The 18,868-nt window shown below is 40.8% G+C and overlaps 1 protein-coding gene across 1 annotated transcript in view; it reads left to right on the top strand.

Moving 5' to 3' along the window:
* LOC142311037 (heparan-alpha-glucosaminide N-acetyltransferase-like) overlaps positions 1-18,868 on the top strand; it is a 1,039,195-nt gene that overhangs the window by 554,662 nt on the left and 465,665 nt on the right. The gene's annotated exons all lie outside the window — the stretch shown is intronic.

Here is an 18,868-nt window from a genome sequence, read left to right as displayed (position 1 = left end):
AGCCCCCTATGGGGACTAGTAAAATAAAAAAAAAAAGTAAAAAAAAAAGTTTTAAAAAATAAAAAAAAAAACCTAAAATTTCAAATCACCCCCTTTCCCCCCCATTGAAAATTAAAGGGTTAATAAATAAATAAATATACACATATTTGGTATCGCCGCGTTCAGAAATGCCCGATCTATCAAAATATAAAATCAATTAATCTGATTGGTAAACGGCGTAGTGGCAAAAAAATTCCAAATGCCAAAATTACGTTTTTTGGTCGCCGCAAGTTTTACGCAAAATGCAATAACAGGCGATCAAAACGTAGCATCTGCGCAAAAATGGTACCATTAGAAACATCAGCTCGAGACGCAAAAAATAAGCCATCACTGAGCGATAGATCCCAAAAATTAAGAACGCTACGTGTTTCGGAAAATGGCGCAAAACGTGCGCCACTTTTATTGGACAAACTTGGGAATTTTTTTTAACCCCTTAGATACAAGTAAACCTATACATGTTTGGTGTCTACAAACTCGCACCGACCTCAGGCATCATACCCACACCCCAGTTTTACCATATAGTGAACACCGTGAATAAAACATCCCAAAAACTATTGTGCCATCACACTTTTTTTGCAATTTTTCTGCATTTGGAATTTTTTTGCTGTTTTCCAGTACCCCATATGGTAAAATTTATGTTTTCATTTAAAAGTACAACTTGTCCCGCAAAAAGCAAGCTCTCATATGGCAAGATTGACAGAAAAATAAAAAAGTTACGGCTCTCGGAAGAAGGGGAGCAAAAAACAAAAACGCAAAAACGGAAAAACGGAAAGTGCCCCGGGGCTGAATGGGGTTAAACTTGCCAAAAAAAACATAATTTCTTAATTGTTTTTGTGGGGTTTTTTTGTGGGGGGTTGATTTCTATATGGTAAAACTGACACAATGATATGATTCCTGAGGTCAGTATGCATACACAGATACCAAATATGTATAGTTTTTTTTTTTGTAAGTGGTGAAAAAAAATCTTTAATTTGTAAGACATTTTTTTTCTTCCTAATGGCGCCATTTTCTGACTCCTGTAACATTTTCACTTTTTGGTACATGGGATTGTGTGACAGCTTATTATTTGCACCCTGAGCTGACATTTTTACTGATACCATATTGGGGTAGATCTGATGTTTTGATCGCCTTCAGTGGAATGTTGTGGCAGCCCAAAAAAGTAATTGTGGTGTTTTGATTTTTTTTATGTTACACCATTTCCTGACTTGATTAATTTATTGTATACTTTGATAGATCAGACTTTTATGAACGCAGCAATTCTAGATAAAATCCATTTATAGACTCTTGGTTAAAATATTCAATAGATCAAAGAAGGTACAGTAGGTACAGAGCATGCAGAATAAAAACAGAAGGCAGAGCGTGTCTGACTGGTGTTGTCCTTAGTCAATGCCCATTTTTGTAACTGTGTTTTTCATTATTTTTTTTATTTAACTTGAAGCCATTAGACCGAGCACCACTCCGGTGAGCTGACTATGTGATGCCTGTCTTGTCACTGTCTGATCTGTTTATTTTCTGTTTGTTTATAGCAGCAGGACCCTTATTATTGCTTGGACTACAAAATCACACACAGAGCAGTCCAGCACACCCCCTCCAGTGATTGACACCTCACTGTCTATGTGCAATCTCTATTGAGAGGCGGTGTGGGTGGGAAGTTCACTCAGCTCTGCTAGATGGCTAAATCTAAACATTCTGATTGTGTCCAAACAGCTGCACCCAGTCATCTAAGTCATACATCGTTGGATTCAAACTCTCTTTGTCCTACACAATGTTGCTCTCAGATGAGGTAGCAAAAACCTGCACTGACACATTCCTTTTAAAGAATAAATCTAGAGACTGAAAGTTTTGTAGAAGAAAGCAGAACTTTATTAATAGAGGTATGTACTAAACAAATATATTTCTGCAGTCATTTCTGCAATAAACAGACACATTTTACAGGCATTATAGAGTTTTTGCACTTTTCCATGCACATTTATCAGTTGGTTTTGATGTTATCCTGCTTTATAGAGCAACTGCAGGAACTTTGGAACATGACAACAAATCCAAAAATCCAGCACTCATATATGGTTTTGAAAATAGAAAAAATTCTTTATTGGAACAAACAGTTGTGTATACTGTGTAATATTTTGGTCAAACGACCTTCATCAGATTACAATGTGACAGAAAATAAAAGAGGAAATGCTATATATAAATATCACTATTAGCATAAATAAACACACATGCATTGACGTATAATCTCATAACATGTTGTATCACGAAACAATTCAAAAAACAGACTCTGATGGAATCTCAGAGTGTTCAGACATATAAATATATATATAAAGAGAGTAATAAATGTCAGAGAAAAAGGGGGGGCTGCATCACGGACAAGCGTAATTCACTCTTTTGCTATTATGTCAATATAAATCCTATGAATAAAGAAAAAATAAGACATAAGTAGCTATCATAAAAACTGAGTACTGTGCAGAAAAAATATGAATGAAAATACCATAAAGACATAATTAATAAAGGGTTCCCATCATAGATAGCATAGGTCCAAGAAAAATGTAAAGGGGAATAAAGGAATGCACTTACCAACGTTTTGGAATAGTGGAAATCAATAGGATATTAGATGGAACACTGCCCGTCCGGGTTTGTGGTGCCCATGTCCTATCAGCCTGGCGTCTGGGATTTAAATAGACCGCCTAATAAGGTAGTGGGCGTGTAGGTACTGATAGCGTAACGTCACTTCCGTTCCAATTACAGGAAGTGACAATGCTGGATGGCAATATGTAAACGGCCTGGTTGGCAGACAATTGCATGTGTGGAGGCACATAAAACCACCGTTTAAGTGCTAGATGTTTTGTCTGAAGTATAAATATAAACGATCGTGGGTGGGAATTAGTAATTTTAATAGAGGAATGAAATTAGTATTAGGACACCCGGAGGTCACTTCCGTTATAAAAACCGGAAGTGACGATCCTGAATGGCAACCTGTGAAAGACCCTGGTTGGCAAGGCTGCACCTGCGCAGCAGTAAACTTGTGATGTATGTCATATGTAAATATAATATATAAGTGTAAATACCACTGATGATATGTAAATAGACTGCCTAATAAGGTAATAGACATATAACAGCGTAAACGTAACTTCTAGTAGTAAATAAAGGAAGTAACAGTACTAAGTGGCAGTATATAAACCTTCACAAGCGTGGAAGTGCATGAAACCTGTGACCAAGTGCTAAATATGTTATCTAAAGCACGATTAAATGTGGAATATATATCTTAAGATATATAAATATTAGATGTAAATGACACAAATAAGAAATGGGAAGGAATTTACTATTTATGAGGGGAACCGAATATAGAAAATATACAAAAAATATACAAATATACAAAAAACGTAAGGGATGGGAAAAAAATGTTTTGTATAAGGGGTAGAAGGGAAGGAAAATCGGGAAACGGGAATGGTGCTCTTTAATAAGATAAGAAATATTATAAGGAAGATCGAAAAAAGAGAAAATTTTTTAGAAAGATAAGACTCAAGATAACAAGAGGATGGAAAAGAAGAAGGGGAAAGGAATAAAGGAAATTAAAGAAAAAGATAGAAGGACAGAAGGAGAGGTTAAAAGGAAGAAAGGGAAAAAGGGAGGAAAAGGGAAGGATAAGGGAAAAATTATGAGTGTGGAAGGGATAGGAAAAAGGGGGAACAGGAGAGAGGTAAAGGAATACCTATACGAATGGACCATCTTCTGGACTATATTCAGTTTCTCTGCTAAGAAAAAGGGAGAAAAAGAAAAAATGAATAATATAAATAACTATAGAAAACTAGAGGTGTCAAAATCCCGATTAAGACCTTTTGGTTCCAGTGTCTGAAGCGTAAAGATCCAATATGCCTCCCTCTGTTATAGGGTTTTAACCCTATCACCTCCCCTTCTGTGTGGAAGAACCTGTTCTAGAACTTGGAACCGTAAGTGGCTCACACTGTGGCCCTGTTTATGAAAATGAAATGGGAGTGGTAATGTCAATCTCTCACACCTTATTGTAGACTTATGTTGTGATATGCGTTCCTTGACTGACTGTGTTGTTTCACCCACATATAGTAGCCCGCAAGGGCATTTGATAACGTAAACCACAAATGAGGTATCACAAGTAAAAAAACCTCTTATTGGGTAACCCCGACCACTATAAGGATGTAAAACTTTATCCCCTTTCATTATATTATTACTTTGGGGACAGCTCAAACACGGGAAGGTGCCACGTTTTGGGGTTAACAGATGAGTCTGAATGGGACCCGTTAAGTTGGTGCTAACATCGGCCCTTACCAATTTATTTCCTAAATTCGAGGGACGCCTGAAACATGGGAGGAACGGTGTTTTGAATTCCTCTATATCTGGGTATCCTTTCCGTAGAATATCCCAATGACTTCTGATGAATTTATGGATCTTATACGCAAAAGGGTGATAAGTATGAACAAATGCTAAGCGATTCTTTTTGGTCTTATGTGTAGTTGTGATATCATTGATAATATTATTATTCAGAACCTCCTGTGGATAACCTCTAGCCTCAAATTTAGACCTCATTTCCTGTAAGCGGGTCTTCTTAACATCCTCCTGACTAACTATCCTCTGAACCCTGAGAAATTGTGATTTTGGAATAGAATCTCTGGTAGCTTTGGGGTGGCAACTATTGTATAATAACAAGTTATTTCTATCTGTAGTTTTTACAAACAGATCTGTCTGCAGAAAACCATCACTCCCTTTAGTAACAGTAGTGTCAAGAAAATCAATTTTAGACAAGTCATAATGAATGACAAACTGAAGCTCTGGCCAAATTCCATTTATATGTTGGTGGAATTCCAGAATGGAGTCCAAAGGGCCCCCCCAAATGCAAAACACATCATCAATAAATCTTCTCCAACAGATGCAATATTCCTGATATCCCTTATGAGTGTATACAAATTTTTCTTCAAATAGAGACATGTATGCATTAGCGTAGGGGGGTGCCACATTGGACCCCATTACGGTGCCCTGTTTTTGAATGTAGAAGGTATCCTGGAATAAGAAGAAATTCTCAGTTAGAACTATTTGTAAAAGGTCTAGACAACAATTCTGTACCTCCATGGGAACATAATTTTTGGACAATAAATCATGTACAGCTGTCATCCCCTTATGGTGCAATATAGATGTATATAGACTCGTAACGTCCCAGGTTATCAGGAAGGCATGAGCTGGAATGTTACCCAGACTTCTGATGGTTTGTAAAAAATGACCTGTATCCAAGATAAAGGATGGAGTAGTTTTGGTTAGAGGAGTGATTATCCTCTCAAGAAGTATGGCCAAGGGAGACAGAATCGAGTCTGTGCCCGCCACTATCGGCCTACCAGGTGGATTGATCAAAGTTTTATGAATCTTAGGCAATACATAAAAAACAGGAGTAATAGGATTCTGTTTTTGCAAATAATCGTAAGTTTTTTGATCAATGACGCCCTTCTGTAAATAGTGGCTGGACACAGTTCTAATCCTGTCACGTATCTTATTAGTGGGATTATGAGGTAACACCCCATACACCTCTCTATCCTCTAAATGTCTCCGTATATCCTGTAGATACGCATGTCGATCCATAACTACCAGGGCCCCACCCTTATCCGCCTGTTTAATAATTATCTCCTTATCTTCCATAAGTGATGTTAATGTCAATTTATCTTTAGCAGAAAAATTGGAAGGACAGTGTAGTACTTTATTGGAAACATCTTTACAAAAGGAAGATACATCCTTCTCTAATAACCCTATAAAAGTCTCAAGTGGAGGATTGTTTTTAGGTGGCATAAATGTACTCTTGATTTTAAGTCCTAACTCCTTGATATTAACAGGAGTTATTATGCTAGGAGGTTCTACTGGTCTTAAACCTGTAGTCAAGGGAGATGAAAAATGTGCTTTAATACGCAAGTTGCGATAAAATCTCAGTAGATCCATTTGTAATTGAAAATTATCAAACTTATAAGATGGACAAAAGGATAGACCTCTTTGTAGAAGATTTACCTGATCAGAGGAAAGATTTTTTGATGAAATATTCACTACAATTGAGTCCGTCGTACCTGTGACCTGGTCATTATCATGGACCTGGTTGAGTCGGCGACACTGTCCCCCCTGCCGGGGTTTCCTCTTTGTCCTCAATGATTTCTTTGGCCTAAAAAAGCCGGTTTTGGTCTTCTTGTATAAGGAAACTCCGAATCTGAGGCTGAGTTATCACTGGATGAGAATTGGTAGCGTCTTGGAAACCTGCGAACAGTTGTGTCGCGCCATCTATAGACTCTGTTATTTTTGTAATCCTCAGTATCACGTAAAAAGTTTTCACGTTTGACTTTCTGACTTTCGGTTTTATGTGCTAGTAAATCTCGTATAGTGTCATCCTTGATCTTCGTAAATTCTTCCACAGAAGAAGTTGAAGTTAATTGTTGTTCAATTGCTGCGATTTGTTCAAATATGTTCAAAACGGTTACAATACTCTTGATTGTCGCAAAAGATGGTCGGCCGAACGCCAACCCGTAAACCTCTTGGTATTCTCTGTACCCGTAAGTATTCAGCAATCGTTGCACAGTGTAACTCTAGATTCTGAAGCTTTCGTGATTCCTTTTGGTAATCCCGGGATTTAAGCTCCTGTGCCGGAATCTGGAGAAAATCATTCTATAACGTGATGCGACCCACAATGTCCGCTGTCTCATTGGCAGTATAGGAAAAAACTTCACTTGTCATGCTCAAAAAGTGGGTGCCCGCACTAAAGGATAATCACAATAATATGTGGAAGTGCGGCACTCCAACAAAATTAATGGTGCCTGGATAGGGTCCAACCCCTATACCAACAAATCCAAAAATCCAGCACTCATATATGGTTTTGAAAATAGAAAAAATTCTTTATTGGAACAAGCAGTTCTTTATTGGAACAAACAGTTGTGTATACTGTGTAATATTTCGGTCAAACGACCTTCATCAGATTACAATGTGACAGAAAATAAAAGAGAAAATGCTATATAAAAATATCACTATTAGCATAAATAAACACACATGCATTGACGTATAATCTCATAACATGTTGTATCACGAAACAATTCAAAAAACAGACTCTAATGGAATCTCAGAGTGTTCAGACATATAAATATATATACAAAGAGAGTAATAAATGTCAGAGAAAAAGGGGGGGGGGCTGCATCACGGACAAGCGTAATTCACTCTTTTGCTATTATGTCAATATAAATCCTATGAATAAAGAAAAAATAAGACATAAGTAGCTATCATAGAAACTGAGTATTGTGCAGAAAAAATATGAATGAAAATACCATAAAGACATAATTAATAAAGGGTTCCCATCATAGATAGCATAGGTCCAAGAACATGACAGTCGCTCAGCCAGTTTCTTTACTTTGCTGGTACCGGTAAATGGTTTTCGTATTTTTAAAGACTGATATTTATAAATGAGCGAACCGGAACTTAAAAGTTTGGGGTCCATACTGGACTAGTGTCCGTGCATAGACCCTGAACACAGAGTTCTCAGGGAAGTCCATATTACTGTTTGAGTTCGGCCACATGGATAATGATAGAAATGTAAAAAAATGAAACCGAAAGAAAATAAACAATAAAGCAGGACAGTTATACTTACCAAACTTCCCTACAGCTGTAACACTGCTTCCTTGTCTGATCATAAGCTCTCATGCATATTCACTGCTTCCCCCACCCATCATCAGTCCTGGCGCCTGTGATTGATTGCAGTCAGACCATGCTCCCACCCTCTGTGACAGCATCTGTGATTGGAATAAAAAATTCTCTCTGCATTCCTATTGTAGGGTAAAAATAAATAAATAAATGAAAAAATTATATGGGTCATATTGTGATACCCAGAAGAGATAAAGTCGACGGCTACAGGCTACAGCCATCAGCTGTGTGTGTTATCTTGGCTGTATATCAAAATATGAGGAACTACATGCGACTTTTTTTAAATTATTTAAATAAATAATAAAAAAAGGACATGCGTTCCCCCCAATTTTTATACTTAGCCAAGACAAAGCCGACAGCTAGGGGATGGTATTCTCATGCTGGGGAGGGTCATGGTTATTGGCCCTCCCCAGGTTAAAATTATCAGTCTGTAGCTGCCCAGAATTGTCACATTTATTAGATGTGACAATTCTGGCATTTTAGGCTGCTTTCACACCTCCGGTTTCTGCAATGCGGCACACTCCGGCACTTTGCAGGAAAATCGCAACCGTTTTTTTTGCTGCCGGTTGCGATTTTCCTGCATAGACTTTAATTAGTGCCGCATTGTGCCGCATGGCCTTGCGTTCCGTCCGGTTTTTGCCGCATGCGGCAGATTTAGCCGATGCGGCCGGATGGAACGTTGCCTGGCACGTTTTTTCGTGCGGCAAAAAAAAACGCATCGCGCCGCATTTGGCCGATGCGGCGCATTTTTCAATGCATGCCTATGGTGGCCGGATGCGGCGCGATGCGGAAATAACCGCATCCGGCTGCCGCATGCGGTTTTTGCCACTGCGCATGCTCAGTAGCATGCCGCAAGCGGCAAAAACCGGACTGGCCGCAAAGGAAAAACTTATGCAAAGGATGCGGTGTTTTCACCGCATCCTTTGCATAGCTTGCACAGCCGGATTGAGCTGCAGAGCTCAAGCTGGATGTGTGAAAGCAGCCTTACCCTGGTTATCCCAATTACCCTAGTGAGATGGCAATCTGGGTAACATAATCAGTTAATGACACCTGTCATTTGTCAAAAATCCCAGCTGCTACTAAATCCTGGATTAGTAATGAGGTGGGATCTATGAGACCCTCTCATTACTTACCCTGTAAGTCAAAAGAAATAAATAAACAAAACACAGAGAAAAATCCTTTTAGAAAAAACCCAAAAAACAAAACACCCTCTTTCTTTAATTTATTAGCCCCAAAACACCCAAGTCAGACAAAATCCACACCATGACGTCCCACGATGATCCCTGCCCTGCTACATAATGAAGTCACAGCGAACAGGCACATTACAGAACATGCCCGCCCGCTGCAGCCTCAGGCAGACAATGACTGAGCCACAGCTGTGAGCGCTGATGTCACTGAGTTTACCTACGGTCACAGCTGCAGGTTTCCACGATACCACACCTGTGACCGCAGGAAAATGCACCTCAGATGAACTCATTAAACTCAGTGACCTCACCTCAGGTGAACGCATTGAGTTCCATGAGACCTGTATCTCCTGGCAGAAAAATGTGTTTCTTACCAACAGATGCAGATTTGGTACTGGAATTTATGCACCAAATTTGTGCACCAAAACTGTATCTCCAGGCAAAAACCACATCAAAACACAATGCAGTTTTGATGCGTTTTTTTTTTACCAGGAGATGCAGATTTGGTGCAGCAATTGGGTTTAGAAATTCCAGCACCAAATCTGTATCTGCTGGTTTTGACATCGTTTCGGTGCTGTTTTCTTCAAGGAAATGCAAATTTGGTGCAGATATTTCAGCACCAAATTTGCATCTCCTGACAGAAAACCCCACTTAAACTGCATTTTTTTTTTGCCAGGAGATGCAAATTTGATGCTAGAATTTTTACACCAAATCTGCATCTCCTGGCAAAAACTGCAACAAAACCGCATCACTGTTTTAACACCCGAAGATGTAGATTTGATGCATGAATTTGGTGTCTAAATTTCAGTACCAATCTGCATCTCCTGGCAGAAAAATGCAGTTTAGGTGTGGTTTTCTGTCAGCTGATGCGAATTTGGTGATCAAATGTCTGCAACAGATTTGCATCTCGTGGCAGAAAACCACAGCAAAATAGCATTAAAATAGTGGTTTTTGTGCGGTTTTCTAACAGAAGATGTAGGTTTGGTACAACAGGTTTTATACAACAAATCCCTTCACCAAATTTGCTTCTTCTGGTAAAAAAATGCATCAAAACGCAATGTGGTTTTGTTGTGGTTTTTGCTAGGGGGTGCAGTATTTTTTTCTGCCAACTGCATAAAAACTGCATTGTGTTTTGATGCGTTTTTTTGCCAAGAGATACAGTATTTTACAAGTCACAGCTGCCATTATCCCCTTATATTGACCTGATATTGCTACTGCATCAGGGCAATCGGAATTGTTGCATATAATGGATGCGAGAATTCCGGGGTGGCTGCGGGTTGCTATTTTTAGGTTGGTGAGCTGAATAACTATGAGCCTCCTCAGCCTGAGAATACCAGCCTACAGCTGTTGGCTTTATCGTGTCTTGGTATTAAAATTATGGGGGACCACACATTGGTTATTTTCATTATTTATTTACATAATTTTTAAAAAAGCCCCATGGGGTCCCTTGTATTTTGATACACAGTCAAGATTACTCACGGCTGGGAGCTGCAGCCTATAGCTGTCTGCTTTATCTGCGCTTGGTATCAATATTTTGGGGATCCTACGCCATTTTATTTATTTATTTTATACCACTATAGGGACGCAGACAGTGTGTGTGATTCCAACCAATCACAGACGCTGTCACAGAGGGTGGGAGCATATTCTGACTGCAATCAATCACAGATGCTGGGACAGTGGGTGGGGGAAGCACTGAATATGCATGATAGCTAATGATCGGATCTGGAAGCAGTATGACAGCTGTGGGGAAAGTCGGTAACTATAACTGTCCTGCTTTAGTCCTTATTTTCTTTATGTTGCATCCCCCTAGCCTTTACTGACACCATTTTATAACACATAAGTTGGGGTCCGTTAGACTTATATGGGGTTCGGTGTCAGGGTCAAGTTTGACTGCCAAACACAATCTTTTTTTTTAGTCCATGCTAGTTCGGCGAATCCGAATATCCACGGGTTTGCTCATCACTACTGATATTGTATTCTTATGATAAGCCATTATTGTGCAATCGCTGGTTGCTTCATCTGTTGGTAGAGCTTGTTGGTCTCTTCCGGTTTTGGCCCAGTATCGCTCTAGTTCTGATGTCATCTCTGGCTGAGCTGCAATTTTGCCCATACACATTATTATGAGCTGTAGTAGTGGATGTGATGTAATAATATTATATTAGGGGAAATCTGATTATTTTATTACCTAATATACTAAAGACACTTCACAGCAGAGATTTGCTTTAAATACAACTAACTTTAGGAAATGGTTTCTTATTGTTAATTACTTTCTTTTTCCAAACCCTTTGCATACGCTGGTGAATAATTTATACATTAATATCTTTTATGACTTTGAAACCATTTTAATGACATACAGTAAATAATAGCAGAAATTTCATTTTTTGGGTGGAAGGCAATGAGAGTTGTGTAAATCATGGCTTACTTTACTTACCTTTCCAAGTGAACCTCTTTCACACTTAAATCCTTGTGGCAGCTGAATTAATGGCTTTGAAACATCCGGTTTATTATGTTGTGTTGTCCACTGTTGGTTGTCCAGCATTGTTATTTCCTCTCTAATAGATGAGATGTTGCTAATTGCTTGTCTTAATGATTGTACATGGTCAGACTATAAACAGAGGGAGAAAAATCCTTGTTTACCTCTATAAATGATTAATAGGCTGCTTTGCATTAGCTGTATCACTTGCCAGGAAGATACTGTGAGATGTTTATTATCTCTGGATGAGATTTGGTAGATCTTCTATATGTAAATCTCATTCAATGATTTCTTCTACAACTATTGGCTGTGATGTACAAAAATCTGATTTACTACATTTTGATTGTTTTAAGTATTTTCCTTAAAGGGGCTTTTCACAAACAAAGTTTATTTTAAAGTTCATTTTAATTAATAGATCTTGGAATAAAATTAAGCTCCACAATTGGATGTGTTTAAAAAATGTCCCTGTGCTGAGATAATTTTATAAATGTACCCCTGCTGTGTACTGTGTAATAGCCGTGTCTGATTGTACAGGGACATGGGTCTCATCAAACCACATTTCCTGAACAGGGGAGGATGCAAAAAAGAATAAAGACATTACAGCATGGGATCATAGCTAATTCTGACTGTATGGTCAGACACGGCCATTACACAGTACATGGCAGGGGAACATTTATTATAAGAATATCTCAGAAGAGGAACAATTTTTTAAATACATCCAATTGTGGAGCTTATTATTATCCCAAGATCTATTGATTAAAATGAACTTTGTGGGAAAATCCCCTATAAAACTCAACAAATTAGGGAAATTTTGCTTAATTATGTTAGATTAGTTTCCTTGCTTTTACAGTCCCCATCCAAAATATTATATCAATGTGTTATGCAATAAAGCCCCCCTACCCCAAAAACTGGATTATTTATAATGCTTTCTAATAAAGAGGTTAAATTCTGTACTAACCCAATAAAGCTAAAACATTTGTTTTTTGTCTTTTATTAAATGAAGACTTAGGGGCACTTTGCACACTGCGACATCGAAGGCCGATGCTGCGATGCCGAGCGCGATAGTACCCGCCCCCGTCGCAGCAGCGATTTCCTTGTGATAGCTGCCGTAGCGAACATTATCGCTACGGCAGCTTCACATGGACTCACCTGTCCTGCGACCGTCGCTCTGGCCGGCGACCTGCCTCCTTGTTAAGGGGGCGGGTCGTGCGGCGTCATAGCGACGTCACACGCCAGGCGGCCAATCGGAGCGGAGGGGCGGAGATGAGTGGGATGTAAACATCCCGCCCATCTCCTTCCTTCCGCATATCCTACGGAAGCCGCAGTGACGCCGGTAGGAGATGTTCCTCGCTCCTGCGGCTTCACACACAGCGATGTGTGCTGCCGCAGGAGCGAGGAAAAACATCGGACTGTCGTGTCAGCGTAATCATGGATTACGCCGACGCTGCACCGATGATACGATTACGACGCTTTTGCGCTCGTTAATCGTATCATCGAGCCTTTACACACTACGATGTCGCATGCGATGCCGGAAGTGCGTCATTTTCAATTTGACCCCACCGACATTGCACCTGCAATGTCGTAGTGTGCAAAGCCCGCCTAAGGGGTACTTTGAACACTACATCGCAAGTCGATGCTTGTGATGCCGAGTACGATAGTACCCACCCCCGTCGCAGCAGCGATATCTTGTGCTTGCTGCCGTAGTGAACATTATCGCTACGGCAGCTTCACATGCACTCACCTGCCCTGCGACGTCGCTCTGGCCGGCGACCCGCCTCCTTCCTAAGGGGGCGGGTCATGGGGCATCACAACGACATCACACGGCAGGCTGCCAATAGAAGCGGAGGGGCGGAGATGAGCGGGACGTAAACATCCCGCCCCCCTCCTTCCTTCCGCAGAGCCGGCGTGAGACGCGGTGACGCAGGTAGGAGATGTTCCTCGCTCCTGCAGCTTCTCACACAGCGATGTGTGCTGCCGCAGGAATGAGGAACAACATCGTATCTGTCGCTGCTGCCAAATAATGGAAATGTAGGACCCTACACCGATGATACGATAACGACGCTTTTGCGCTCGTTAATCGTAGCAAAAAGGATTTACACACTACGATATTGACTGCGACGCCGGATGTGCATCACTTTCGATTTGACCCCACTGATATCGCACCTGCGATGTTGTAGTGTGCAAAGCCCGCCTTAGCCTCAAAATCAGTAAAAACTAACCAAATACATGTGAAAAAGGTTGAGGTAAAATGTGAGGCATATGGATTCAGGTTCATAATATACTTCAGGGTGAGAGATACATGCATTTAGTTTAGATGTTATCAATATGGCGCCCATGGTGTTATATAATTGAGTAAGTAGGCCTGTTAAACACATATGTCTTTCTTACACATACTATTTATTCCTGTATCTATACTCTAATAGTTTGCATCAAGCATTAGTCCACATTTTAAATACATTTGACAAATTATACAGTTAGGTCCAGAAATATTTGGACAGTGACACAAGTTTTGTTATTTTAGCTGTTTACAAAAACATGTTCAGAAATACAATTATATATATAATATGGGCTGAAAGTGCACACTCCCAGCTGCAATATGAGAGTTTTCACATCCAAATCGGAGAAAGGGTTTAGGAATCATAGCTCTGTAATGCATAGCCTCCTCTTTTTCAAGGGACCAAAAGTAATTGGACAAGGGACTCTAAGGGCTGCAATTAACTCTGAAGGCGTCTCCCTCGTTAACCTGTAATCAATGAAGTAGTTAAAAGGTCTGGGGTTGATTACAGGTGTGTGGTTTTGCATTTGGAAGCTGTTGCTGTGACCAGACAACATGCGGTCTAAGGAACTCTCAATTGAGGTGAAGCAGAACATCCTGAGGCTGAAAAAAAAGAAAAAATCCATCAGAGAGATAGCAGACATGCTTGGAGTAGCAAAATCAACAGTCGGGTACATTCTGAGAAAAAAGGAATTGACTGGTGAGCTTGGGAACTCAAAAAGGCCTGGGCGTCCACAGATGACAACAGTGGTGGATGATCGCCGCATACTTTCTTTGGGGAACAAGAACCCGTTCACAACATCAACTGAAGTCCAGAACACTCTCAGTGAAGTAGGTGTATCTGTCTCTAAGTCAACAGTAAAGAGAAGACTCCATGAAAGTAAATACAAAGGGTTCACATCTAGATGCAAACCATTCATCAATTCCAAAAATAGACAGGCCAGAGTTAAATTTACTGAAAAACACCTCATGAAGCCAGCTCAGTTCTGGAAAAGTATTCTATGGACAGATGACACAAAGATCAACCTGTACCAGAATGATGGGAAGAAAAAAGTTTGGAGAAGAAAGGGAACGGCACATGATCCAAGGCACACCACATCCTCTGTAAAATATGGTGTAGGCAACGTGATGGCATGGGCATGCATGGCTTTCAATGGCACTGGGTCACTTGTGTATATTGATGACATAACAGCAGACAAGAGTAGCCGGATGAATTCTGAAGTGTACCGGGATATACTTTCAGCCCAGATTCAGCCAAATGCCGCAAAGTTGATCGGACGGCGCTTCATAGTACAGATGGACAATGACCCCAAGCATACAGCCAAAGCTGCCCAGGAGTTCATGAGTGCAAAAAAGTGGAACATTCTGCAATGGCCAAGTCAATCACCAGATCTTAACCCAATTGAGCATGCATTTCACTTGCTCAAATCCAGACTTAAGACGGAAAGACCCACAAACAAGCAAGACCTGAAGGCTGCGGCTGTAAAGGCCTGGCAAAGCATTAAGAAGGAGGAAACCCAGCGTTTGGTGATGTCCATGGGTTCCAGACTTAAGGCAGAGATTGCCTCCAAAGGATTCGCAACAAAATATTGAAAATAAAAATATTTTGTTTGGGTTTGGTTTATTTGTCCAATTACTTTTGACCTCCTAAAATGTGGAGTGTTTGTAAAGAAATGTGTACAATTCCTACAATTTCTATCAGATATTTTTGTTCAAACCTTCAAATTAAACGTTACAATCTGCACTTGAATTCTGTTGTAGAGGTTTCATTTCAAATCCAATGTGGTGGCATGCAGAGCCCAACTCGCGAAAATTGTGTCACTGTCCAAATATTTCTGGACCTAACTGTATATCTAATCTTAGCCATGCTAATTATAATAAAGAATGCTATCATAATTATTACTAATTATTAAGTAATTCTCAAAATGACTTTGGGATAGCGGGGAACTGGGGCTCCTAAGCTGTCCCTTAAGTTAGGATACCCTATGCTATCACTATTCTCATGGTTATGCGTAATGGTGGAGATGACTGAGTCTCCTTCCTATCCCTGTTCATGACCAGTCCTGATCTAATTACCCATCCTTCTTCCAGTGAGGAATGGGAGTGTTTTGAAACTACAGAAAAAGGCAGACAAGAGAAAAACCTAAACTGTTTCACACAGCACACACACAGGATAAGACAACAAGAGATTCAGGAGGAAAACAAGAGCAGAGAGTAAGAACAAAACAAAAGGGGTACACTCCACAACTGCACCAAACAAAAAGCAACACTAAACACCACTAAACACAACTGTCACCAGAGAGCATCTGGAACACTACACCTCACAGACCAACACAGAATAAAATATAGCTGGCATGGGTAGAAGGATTCCAACAGTATAAATAGGAGGGGAGCAGATGTGATAGGTCTCCCCCACAACATGTGATTAAAGAAGCAAACAGACTAGCAGAAATTAATGTCTCTAGAATAATGAATCAGCACACAGCAGGTTGACACCTGAGTCTACCTGTGTTGATCCCGGACACCAGAGAAACCATCAGGCGGAGTGTCAAAATCTGCAATCTGAACACAGTCCAATGCCACCAGAGAGTTGGTGAAGTTTGTGCAAAATTCTGTGCGACAGTCATATACAGTGCCTACAAGTAGTATTCAACCCCCTGCAGATTTAGCAGGTTTGATAAGATGCAAATAAGTTAGAGCCTGCAAACTTCAAACAAGAGCAGGATTTATTAACAGAAGCATAAATCTTACAAACCAACAAGTTATGTTGCTCAGTTAAATTTTAATAAATTTTCAACATAAAAGTGTTTGTCAATTATTATTCAACCCCTAGGTTTAATATTTTGTGGAATAACCCTTGTTTGCAATTACAGCTAATAATCATCTTTTATAAGACCTGATCAGGCCGGCACAGGTCTCTGGAGTTATCTTGGCCCACTCCTCCATGCAGATCTTCTCCAAGTTATCTAGGTTCTTTGGGTGTCTCATGTGGACTTTAATCTTGAGCTCCTTCCACAAGTTTTCAATTGGGTTAAGGTCAGGAGACTGACTAGGCCACTGCAACACCTTGATTTTTTCCCTCTTGAACCAGGCCTTGGTTTTCTTGGCTGTGTGCTTTGGGTCATTGTCTTGTTGGAAGAGGAAATGACGACCCATCTTAAGATCCTTGATGGAGGAGCGGAAGTTCTTGGCAAAAATCTCCAGGTAGGCCGTGCTATCCATCTTCCCATGGATGCGGACCAGATGGCCAGGCCCCTTGGCTGAGAAACAGCCCCACAGCATGATGCTGCCACCACCATGCTTGACTGTAGGGATGGTATTCTTGGGGTCGTATGCAGTGCCATCCAGTCTCCAAACGTCACGTGTGTGGTTGGCACCAAAGATCTCGATCTTGGTCTCATCAGACCAGAGAACCTTGAACCAGTCTGTCTCAGAGTCCTCCAAGTGATCATGAGCAGACTGTAGACGAGCCTCGATATGATGCTTTGAAAGTAAAGGTACCTTACGGGCTCGTCTGGAACGGAGACCATTGCGGTGGAGTACGTTACTTATAGTATTGACTGAAACCAATGTCCCCACTGCCATGAGATCTTCCCGGAGCTCCTTCCTTGTTGTCCTTGGGTTAGCCTTGACTCTTCGGACAAGCCTGGCCTCGGCACGGGGGGAAACTTTCAAAGACTGTCCAGGCCGTGGAAGGCTAACAGTAGTTCCATAAGCTTTCCACTTCCGGATGATGCTCCCAACAGTGGAGACAGGTAGGCCCAACTCCTTGGAAAGGGTTTTGTACCCCTTGCCAGCCTTGTGACCCTCCACGATCTTGTCTCTGATGGCCTTGGAATGCTCTTTTGTCTTTCCAAGGTTGACCAAGTATGAGTGCTATTCACAAGTTTGGGGAGGGTCTTAATTAGTCAGAAAAGGCTGGAAAAAGAGATAATTAATCCAAACATGTGAAGCTCATTGTTCTTTGTGCCTGAAATACTTCTTAATACTTTAGGGGAACCAAACAGAATTCTTGTGGTTTGAGGGGTTGAATAATAAATGACCCTCTGAATAAACTTTTCACAATTTAAAAAAAAAAATAAAAAAAGAAATAACATTCTTTTTTGCTGCAGTGCATTTCACTCTTCCAGGCTGATCTACAGTCCAAATGTCACAATGCCAAGTTAATTCCGAATGTGTAAACCAGCTAAATCTGCAGGGGGTTGAATACTACTTGTAGACACTGTAAGATACCAGCTACTATAGATTATCTGACTAACATCAAAAGCCTTTAAAAATGAGATGTTGGTCATGTTAACTAGACAAGTCCTTTAATTTCATGAAAAAGGGAAGCTAAAATCTGTTTGTTCAGTGATAAGGAAAATAGGGAAACCAATTATTTATTGATCATATTGCTTTGCTGAATTAATAGCTATTTTGAATTTTCTATATGATAATGTACAGTGTAATTGCTTGTACCGCTCTATGCTCCTCCAGAATATGACTGATAACAGAAATTCCAAGAGATGGCTAGTTAAGACCAATTCTGGTGTCTTCAGGATTAGTAAAGATAAAGACTTTTATGGGATGTTTAGTCATTTAAAAAGGACATTCAGAAGTTAGGGGTACTTTGCACACTACGACATCGCAAGCCGATGCTTGCGATGCCGAGCGCGATAGTCCCCGCCCCCGTCGCAGCTGCGATCTCTTGTGATACCTGCCATAGCGAACATTATCGCTACGGCAGCTTCACATGGACTGTCCTGCCCTGCGATGTCGCTCTGGCCGGCGACCCACCTCCTTCCTAAGGGGGCGGGTCGTGCGGCGTCACAGCGACGTCACACGGCAGGCGGCCAATAGAAGCGGAGGGGCGGAGATGAGTGGGACGTAAACATCCCGCCCACCTCCTTCCTTCCGCATAGCCGGCGTGAGCCGCAGGACGCAGGTAGGAGATGTTCCTCGCTCCTGCAGCTTCACACACAGCGATGTGTGCTGCCGCAGGAACGAGGAACAACATCGTAACATCGGTCCTTCTGAAATTATGGAAATGACCGACGCTACACCGATGATACGATTTCAACGCTTTTGCGCTCGTTAATCATATCAAAAACGATTTACACATTCAGATATCGACAGCGACACCGGATGTGCGTCACTTTCGATTTGACCCCACCAACATCGCACCTGCGATGTCGCAGTGTGCAAAGTACCCCTTAGAGTCCGTTCAAAGGCGGG

Source organism: Anomaloglossus baeobatrachus, chromosome 5 (assembly GCF_048569485.1).
Source record: "Anomaloglossus baeobatrachus isolate aAnoBae1 chromosome 5, aAnoBae1.hap1, whole genome shotgun sequence".
NCBI lineage: Eukaryota > Metazoa > Chordata > Amphibia > Anura > Aromobatidae > Anomaloglossus > Anomaloglossus baeobatrachus.
The sequence above is the reverse complement of the archived record's forward strand: the minus strand, read 5'-3'. Positions and strand labels throughout refer to the sequence as shown.